This window comes from Lolium perenne, chromosome 3 (genome assembly GCF_019359855.2).
Source record: "Lolium perenne isolate Kyuss_39 chromosome 3, Kyuss_2.0, whole genome shotgun sequence".
NCBI lineage: Eukaryota > Viridiplantae > Streptophyta > Magnoliopsida > Poales > Poaceae > Lolium > Lolium perenne.
Window position 1 is genome coordinate 103,746,491 of NC_067246.2, and position 9,132 is coordinate 103,755,622.

At 42.4% G+C, this 9,132-nt stretch overlaps 2 long non-coding RNA genes across 3 annotated transcripts; both read left to right on the forward strand.

The window, feature by feature from the left end:
• Nucleotides 1-1,520: 1,520 nt before the first annotated feature.
• On the forward strand, nt 1,521-4,539 carry LOC127342047 (uncharacterized). The gene is made up of 6 exons (XR_011754064.1): nt 1,521-2,698; nt 2,800-2,933; nt 3,040-3,188; nt 3,353-3,416; nt 3,504-3,605; nt 4,139-4,539. It is a non-coding gene; the product is annotated as an uncharacterized lncRNA (long non-coding RNA).
• A 219-nt stretch (nt 4,540-4,758) lies between these two features.
• On the forward strand, nt 4,759-8,883 carry LOC127342046 (uncharacterized). Of its 2 annotated transcripts, XR_007876168.2 has the most exons (8): nt 4,759-5,218; nt 6,673-6,764; nt 6,893-7,092; nt 7,193-7,268; nt 7,471-7,633; nt 7,781-7,844; nt 7,961-8,024; nt 8,591-8,883. It is a non-coding gene; the product is annotated as an uncharacterized lncRNA (long non-coding RNA). The 2 variants fall into 2 exon arrangements; XR_007876167.2 differs by lacking the exon at nt 8,591-8,883 and having other exon boundaries at nt 7,961-8,383.
• The last annotated feature ends 249 nt before the right edge of the window (nt 8,884-9,132 follow it).

Genomic DNA, 9,132 nt, shown 5'->3' on the forward strand with positions numbered 1-9,132 from the left:
CCCACTACAACTAATAAAATTGATTATGCTATTGTGGAGAGTAATAATTTTATGCATGAGACTCCTGATAAGAATGCTTTATGTGATAGTTATATTGTTGAGTTTGCTCATGATGCTACTGAAAGCTATTATGAGAGAGGAAAATATGGTTGTAGAAATTTTCATGTTACTAAAACACCTCTCTATGTGCTGAAATTTTTGAAGCTACACTTGTTCTATCTTCCTATGCTTGTTACTTTGCTCTTCATGAACTTGTTTATTTACAAGATTCCTTTTCATAGGAAGCATGTTAGACTTAAATGTGTTTTGAATTCGCCTCTTGATGCTCTCTTTTGCTTCAACTACTATTTCTTGCGAGTGCATCATTAAAACTGCTGAGCCCATCTTAATGGCTATAAAGAAAGAACTTCTTGGGAGATAACCCATGTGTTTATTTTACTAAATAATTTTGTTTTATATTTGAGTCTTGGAAGTTTTTACTACTGTAGCAACCTCTCCTTATCTTAGTTTTGTTGCATTGTTGTGCCAAGTAAAGTCTTTGATAGTAAGGTTCATACTAGATTTGGATTACTGCGCAAAAACAGATTTCTTTGCTGTCACGAATCTGGGCTTAATTCTCTGTAGGTAACTCAGAAAATTATGCCAATTTACGTGAGTGATCCTCAGATATGTACGCAACTTTCATTCAATTTGAGCATTTTCATTTGAGCAAGTCTGGTGCCTCTTAAAAATTTGTCTTTACGGACTGTTCTGTTTTGACAGATTCTGCCTTTTATTTCACATTGCCGGTTTTGCTATGTTGAATGGATTTCTTTGTTCCATTAACTTTCAGAAGCTTTGAGAAATGTCCAGAAGTATTAAGAATGATTGTGTCACCTCTGAACATGTAAATTTTTGATTATGCACTAACCCTCTAATGAGTTTGCTTTGAGTTTGGTGTGGAGGAAGTTTTGAAGGGTCAAGAGAGGAGGATGATACAATATGATCAAGAAGAGTGAAAGCTCTAAACTTGGGGATGCCCCGGTGGTTCATCCCTGCATTCCTCCTATAAAAGCTCCAAGACTACCCGGCCAACCAGGCCATCCAAAAGGGGCACATCAATCCTGGTCGTCCATTTCACTGGCACAGTAAATTCCTAATCCCGCTTTTCACCTCAGCCGTCGGTTCTGGTAATTTTTTCCTCACTCCTTTGTCTTCCAAGCAGGTCTATGACATGTGGGACCATCTGTGTGCAGGGTCCAGCAGTCGGAGGCAGCCATCGTCTGCGTCGCTCGTTTCATTTGTTGGTCTGTGGAGAGGTGAAAACCCTAGATCGAGATTGGCCCTCTCCTCCCCCAATCCCCGCCCCCTCTCTCCACCCTAACCAGATGCCTCCTGGCTACGGGAGCCTCGACGGTGGCGGCGGCCGGAATGGAACAGGTCAGCAGCAAGCAGGGCAAGAACGGGCGGCGGCATGTCATCTCTTTTATCTCTCTCCATATTGGCCGCGTGAAGCGCGACAGGTTGAGGTCAAGGCAGCGGCGGCTGTGCTGGCCGCGGCAGACGTGAAGGAGGAGGGGCGCCTGGCCGACTGGGCCGAGGTCGGGCGGGAGGAGGTAGCGCGGCAGCGGTGGGGAGCGCGCTGCGAGCGACGGCGGCAGCTGGACGTGGTAGTGGCCGGCAGCGCCCCGAGCGATGGGGGTGACTCGACGCGGCAGAGCAGCGGCAAGGAGTGCGCGCTCGGGCGCGCGCCAGCAGCCTGATCAAAGGGATGTTGGAGCCGGACGGCCGGCAGGCGGCAGGACGAGGTTTGCCTCTCACTCCTCTCTCTGTCCCTTCCTCTCTCTCATCTCTCCTGTCCCAGGTCACCCCATCCACCTCGTCTTCTCACGTCCATTCCGGCCAAGATCCGGCTCTCCTGCTCTCTCTCTCTCCTCCTGGTCTTCAACAGCACATGGCAGATGGGGAGGACGGCCAGGAGGTGGTGACTGCTTCACTAGAATCCATGAAGAAGCCGGAGCTTGTGGCGCCCTTTTGCTACAGCCTACAGGCTTAGGTATGTGCTCTCTTCCCCCTCCTCTGAAAGAACCGAATTTTTTGAAGCCTACGGTGGGGCTGTTCGGGTCTAGAGTGATTTGATTTGCAGGTGGGGGAAAGATAGTGCTATGCACATGGGTAAGTAATATGAACTCACAGGGAAATAGTAGAGTCAGACTGGAGCTCTCACTGGCGTGGCATCACAATGCACAGTTCATAGCTAAAAGCTACTGAGATGTAGATTCTGATGTATTTTAGCTCAGTCTAAGAAACAATAAAACGAAACTGGTATCTTTCTTTGTTCTTGCAGCTCTTCTGCTGGTTTTGCTTCATAGATGTGTGATCAAAATCATAAGCCTTGTTAAATAAGTAAATCACAATATCACGATTTTGTTCGCTTCGTGTTAGAACGACTGTTTGATCTCTTAGTGCTTCAAAAATTTATGGGTTCATCTTGCTTTTTGTGTATGCTCTCGATCTCCTTGTGAACAAAACAAGTGGACCAAAATTTCTAGCTTTTGTATGCATGTTGGTCGGGCGGGAGGAGGCGGCGCGGCAGCGGTGGGGAGCGCGCTGCGAGCGATGGCGGCCACTAGATGCGGAAGCGGCAGTGGCCAGCAGCGCCTTGAGCGATGGGGTGACTTGACGCGGCAAGGAGTGCGCACGCCAGCAGCCTGATTATGTTACATATGTTTCATATCAGTAATGGTCATTCCACAATTAGTTTGTCATGTTCAGTTTATACAAATTAATTTTGTTTGATGTTGAACTGCTTGGCTTCAGGGTAATTATGGTATCCACCGTCCTCCAAAACTTCAGAAGTTATTATGGATGAGAGAAAGGCACTAGCAAGTATGACAACAAAATCTCCTTATCTCAAGGAGATTATTGATGTTGCTGCTTATAGGTCAAAAGAGGTCCGTATGTAATTCCATTTGGGTAGTTAGTTTCTTGCTTAGTTGCAGATTAAGTTATATGGTGTGCTATTCTTGAGCTAAATAACCTGTATGTGCAACTTTGCAGTGGGAAGAAACAATGGGTGATGAAAGCAAAGAATTTGTGAATTACAGGCGAAAGAGAGAGAAGCAAGAGAAAGCAAGAGGAGCTGTTCTCTCAAGCTCCAGAAACCAATGTCAAAAGTACATCGAGAAGATGAAGAAGCAACTTCATGGGTACGCTATACCATCTTCTACAGAGTTTCTCTTGTGCTAAAGTTTCCCTCCTTATAAAGTGAACCCATCAGCCACGTTAATGAATAATGTTAGCTTTGGTCACTTGAGGCTGAGCTTGCTCTTTAGGTTTTTTTAGTTATAAACTTGTTTGTTTATGTACACAGGTTATAAGGCGTAACTCTCCCTTGGCTTATTACACTTATCTAATGAGGCAATATTAAGAATTTGGTTAGTTTGTCAATACTGTGATTCTATGATTCATTTTCACTACTCATAGACTTCGATTTTTTCAACTGATCTTGATATATTGTTTAGATACTTGCTTGAGTCAACACGCGTCAGCGCCGGGTTTTGATGGTTTCGGGGACATGGAAAACAAATGTAGCACACTTGTGCTTGATATTTAAGCTAAACCATGTATGTGTAGTCCCATCTCTAATTGCTGACAGTTTGTCAGGATTCCATATTTTTCCCATTTGAGGTGAATGCTTATGTTCTCTTAGAGCTAGCTTCCATCTTTCTTTTTTATGGTTCAGAGTCTTCAAGTTTGGGGTCCTCAAATGTCTGCGTTTTCTGCCTGGTTCTTGGATCTTGCATGCTCGCGTCAAGAAAATCAAATGTTGATGGTTTGGGGGAATTAATTAAGAAAAACAATGTAGCGCTTGTCCATCTATCCTACACGGCCTTGCTAAATCTGTTAATCCATGGATGCCTGTTGAAAATTGCCATTGTATTTATGAGAAAATAACTTATTTGTTGATCCTGAGTTCACTGTGCTCATTTTTTACTTAATGTGCTACTAACTATTTTATCTATAGATGTAATCAAATATTTAATTCACTATAAAGTACTCTCTATTTGTGTGTTGCATCCTCTAGCGCTCAGGTTTTCTATAGTTAAGCACTATGATTTTCAATTGCTAATTGATTGTTTGAACACAATGTGCGCAGGTCTAGGAAAGAAGAGGTCAAGTGATGCCAGAAAACAGCGAGCATGGCGCGCAACGCACCTGTCGGGACAGGCTGCCAGAGCGGTGTTCATGACGACTGCTGCAACTTGGGGAGAGACTTCTGCATTGATGTACAACAAGTTTCCTGAAGCCAGGGTGAGCTTCTCTCGATCCTTCTCCCCCTATGTATGGTCTCTCTCTCTCTATCTCTCTCTCTTGTCATATGCTATGGTTCAATGGTTTTGTAGTCACATCCCTGTTCTTGCTTGACTGAAATATTGGTCATCCAAATGGCATATTTTAAGAATATTGATGATGTTGTAGTCGCTTTTTTAACATCTAAAAGAGGCCAATGGAAGCTATAATCTCAGAGGTTTATGGCCGAATTACTTGGATCGTTTAATCAAAAGTCCATATTTATTTTCTCAAACAGTTGGCTCCTAAAATGACAAGCATTTTTTTATGCAACTCTGTAGTGAGTTCCTAAATTTGTCTACCTGTTGCTGATAGGCTTGTTGTCAACTATAAACTGTCAAAGGTTATCTAGAATATATGAGAGGTCATTTATATGACACTTTTAATATGGTTATCTTGTATTTAAATTAGTGATAAATCACTGGGTTCAGTGGTGAGAGTGATGAATGATGATGATGTTCCCTTACTGAATATGGCTTCTATCTAGGTGCCAAGTGACATGGTTTGAAAGGAGCATTATTTCTTCCTATAAATGATCTGAAAGGGGCAAACCAATCCTGCTCGTCCAATCCCATGCGACAGTACTTTTTCCAGCCCCACTTTTCACAGCAACCGTTGGATGCAGTGATTTCTTTTTGCACATCTGGCTCGTCTAGATGGGTCAATGATGGCTGGGACCAGGCTCTTGCGGTGCCGGCAGACAGAGGCAGCCATGATGCTTGTTTTGTGTCGTCTTCCTTCCCGTACCCGCATGTACTCTATCCAACTCCATATGCTATTTCTCAAATATGTGCGCCCTCCCGTTGGGCCATGGAATCCTCGAAGGTTGGGGAAGAACTGCAAATAAATAACCACAGTATATGGTTCTCATCCTCCCTCAACTCAGGTTTGTCTTTTTTTGGCATATTTTTTGATTTCAACATAAGCCATGCATATAAATTCCTCATATCGTAATAGTGTAGCCCTTGAGCTCGCACAATATCTTGAAATTGTCAATTCTTTTTTTGTTTTGCATCTGGATATGTGTTTTGCGATTCTTGTTGAACATGATCACGATGTTAAGAAACACCTACTCGTGTAATGTAAAGAACTGAAGCTAACTGATAGACGGCTGACTGAAACACCTACTCGTGTACATGTTATAGTTGCTGTATTGCAATTACCTTCTTGGGCAGCTCTACGTTTGATGTGAACTGTGATGGTTTTCCCTTGCTCCATTTGAGGTGAGAATGCTTCCATACAAGATACAGCTACAAGCTATATTTTATAACCAAGGGAGTTCTAATGATTCTGTTGTTTTTGTATATTTAAGTCAAACAATAAGATGCCATAGTGTGATCTTTGGCATTAATATGTTTTTGAATTTCTTGGCAAGCTTACTTCCTTTGTTACAGATCAGGCAATATCGATACTGTGTTTTTTTTTGCTTTGGCATCAAGAGTTATTTGTGGACGCTATGCATTTGGGCTTATGCCATTTGCAGTTTTGGTTGATATCTTGGTTTGCTTTTTTCATGGGTGTGGGGTTTTAGAGTTAGAGCAGAGAGTTCAGAAATGGTAGCGAATTGCACAGATGCCTTCAATTTTGCACTCCCTTCTTTCATACATTTATTTAGCCAATTGGATTGTCTCCGTTGAGGGGATGCTTTATCTGCAGAATTAAAGGGTTTGTTCATGCCAAAAAGAAAACATGTAACACAGTACATTGTTTGGTCCTATTTCACATTTTGAAATGTCGCTAGAGATTGGAAAACCATCCAACTACTACCCCACAGGTATAGCAGTGCGCAATGAATTAACCAGGTTGCTTGCCTAATGAAATAGGTATTTGTTAACTGGGTTCTGAAATAAACATGAGTGATTGAGATAAATAAGAGTTGAAATAAATATTTGTTAACTGGGTTTCTTGCCTAATGATGCTCACATGTTGAAAATTATTGCTCTTCGTTACTGAAATTTGGATGCAGTATTCAAACAGAGAATTATGAGTGTTGCAGTGCAATATGGTGCCTGATCTGAAAAGTAATATTCTAAAATACAGTTCCATAAAAATGGTGCAATATGTAGCAACGAAGAACTTGATTTTCTTTCCCCTTGATTGTGCTTTGAACTTTTCCCTAGAATTTCTTACCTAGGCATTAAATAGTTTCCTATCCAAGCATACATGGTATTGTTAGAGCATCTCCAGGAGATCATCCAAATGGACATCTATATGACATATAGAGGACCGAGTCTAAAATTTTTGCCTGCTTCACACTCTTATGAGCTGGTAGTGTTTGGTGAAAAGCCTAGCCTGATAAATTTTGCCGTTTAATATTTTGTTTTCTAATTCTTTCTCCAGAGATTTCTGCAAGGAGCTGGTGGAAGGGTGCTCGTCTCTGGACAGCTCCTGCTTCTCCATCTCCACGGTCTCTGGTGGCATCACCAAGCTATGTGAGTTTTGGTCCCCTGTCACATCTCCGGATCCACCCCCTCATATGAGCTACATGTTCTAACAGACAAAACAGATGCTGCGTAATCAAACATTCTTAGCAACTCACTTGCTTCAGTTGTCCACGCAGATTGTCATATAACATAATGAATGCACCACTGTAAGATTGCTTGCTGGTACTATTTATCAAGGCGGGTGATGGCGGCAGCAGCGGCCTCGGGTGGTGGAGGATGGTGTCTGTCGAGGCACCAACAGGTGCAGCTTGTTGGTTGTGGCTTGGCAAGCGTCGTCTCGGTGAGTGCCAGTGCGGCTTCTTCTTTTTTCCTTCCGGTGAGCACCTTGTGCTGGTGTGGCTTCTTTTTTCATTCTGGTGAGCGCCTTGTATACGAAGTCGTATATCGTCTGTTGTTTAGACTCTATTTTCCTGTAGGGCACTGGAGTATTACATGCCCTTTTTGGATGAGATTTGTGTATCCACGTGCTGCTGCCCATCTACATGACTTGAGGTAAACGTGTCTTTGATGTGGATATCTGTGTTGTTCTTAATGTGCTAGAATAATTATTGGGTCACTATTTCTGTGTGCTTAATTACAATCTCTTCTCACCTTTTTTTGTACTAATGCCGAAACACTGCAACCGGGGCAAACGAAACATTTCTTCTGTTGGGATTGTGTCCATCATGTTCATCTCCCTATATTTGCCTTTCAGGTTGTCCCGTTTGTTCTAGCGGAGGCAGGTCTTTTGTGAGGATTGTAGCTGCAGGAGATAGGGTCAGTACACCAGATTTCAGCATCACAGTCATTGTCCTGGTTGCCGCAGTGGTGCTTCTCCGCACAGGTGCCGGTGGTTGCGACTGTCGACAATTGTGTGTGTATGCCTCTCCATTCGTGAACCCTTCTTGGTTATATTTGATTAATTTGATAGAATATCCGGCCATTTGTGAATGCTTTTGGTTAATTATGGTCTTGTGGAGGATTTATTTTCTGGAGTTATGACATTTTGTATTGTGGGTTTGCAGCATACAACATGTCCATCACATGTTTGATCAGGCTGCCTCAGTGACGGTTATGACCGTGGCGTAGGTATACTTATCCTACTCACATTTGTTTTCCCTCTCTCCTTGGTATTGTCATATGCTCTACTTTTTATTCCGCATTCTTAGAGGTATATACAGGTCATTTCATCCTCAGTTTTTCAGGTCACTTATTGCTGCAATAGCTGGGGAGGTTGGAAAGGAGCGTGAATTGTATGGCCAGTCTCTTGTAATCATCCTCCCTAAACTTTGATTTGATATTTCTGCATCTGTTGTACTGCAATTTAATTTTCGTGGAGCGGGTCCGAAGCAGTTGGGTAGCTGCCCTCAAATTAGGTGGGAGTTGCTTACTGTACAGCAAAGTAGGGTATTAGCTTGATGGTCTATTTTGCAAGATAAAGCCAGTGCACATGTTTAGATTTCTAATTTTAATTCGATAGTTTTTGTAGGATTGCTTGCATAGGCATTAATATTTTTTATTACATCTCTTTTATTACATCTATTTCGAGACACTATGCTCGTTATGCTTTTAGTCATACTTATCATTTTGTTCTAGCTGGGCCCTCACTTTTCCCCTTGACCCCAGCCTCCGTCGTGTCTCGAAAGTATGTATATCTGTCAGTGTTATATATATTACACTTCATACCTAACTTGTGCATGAAGTGATATTTCTTCAGCAAAAGTTACCTGACGGTATTTATTACAGTGTATTTGACATATAAGGAACCTGAGTACAAAATAAAATGGCTGATATGTGGCATGCATCTAAGGTTGTTAGATGTTTCCGTTTTTTAGTTCCATAGATGAGAAGATGCGACTCAGGACGTACTCCTTGGACACGAGACAGACGCGTGGATGGGCCGCTTCAGCGCTGCCTGCAGCCTTGGGCAAGCTGTTACTGTCACCAGCGCAGGGCGGCGTGCGCTTGAGATTCCACTCGAGATCGACCGGATTCGACAGGATTTTGTAGCCAGTCGAGTTATAGTGTTCAGGAATCAGATCTTGTGAGGTTGTTAAATTTCAGAGAAGATGTAAACTGGTATGAGTTTCAGAATTATATGGCCATATGCTCTGTAATTTTATCCTAAGGCTGCTAATATACGAGTTTCAGATTTTTTTGCACTACCCAGGCTAGATGGAATGGTGTTCAGTTAGACAAGATAGATGATCTTGCTTGGTAGCTTATCATATGTACTGTCCCTTTTGATTTTACTTGTTGATCTTCAGATAGTATTTTTGCTGGCAGACCTTCTATAAACAAGATGGTATATGTCCTTGCCATGCTCTATAAAAGGTATTCCATGTTTGTGCATGTGGTATTCTCTAAACTGTAGTGT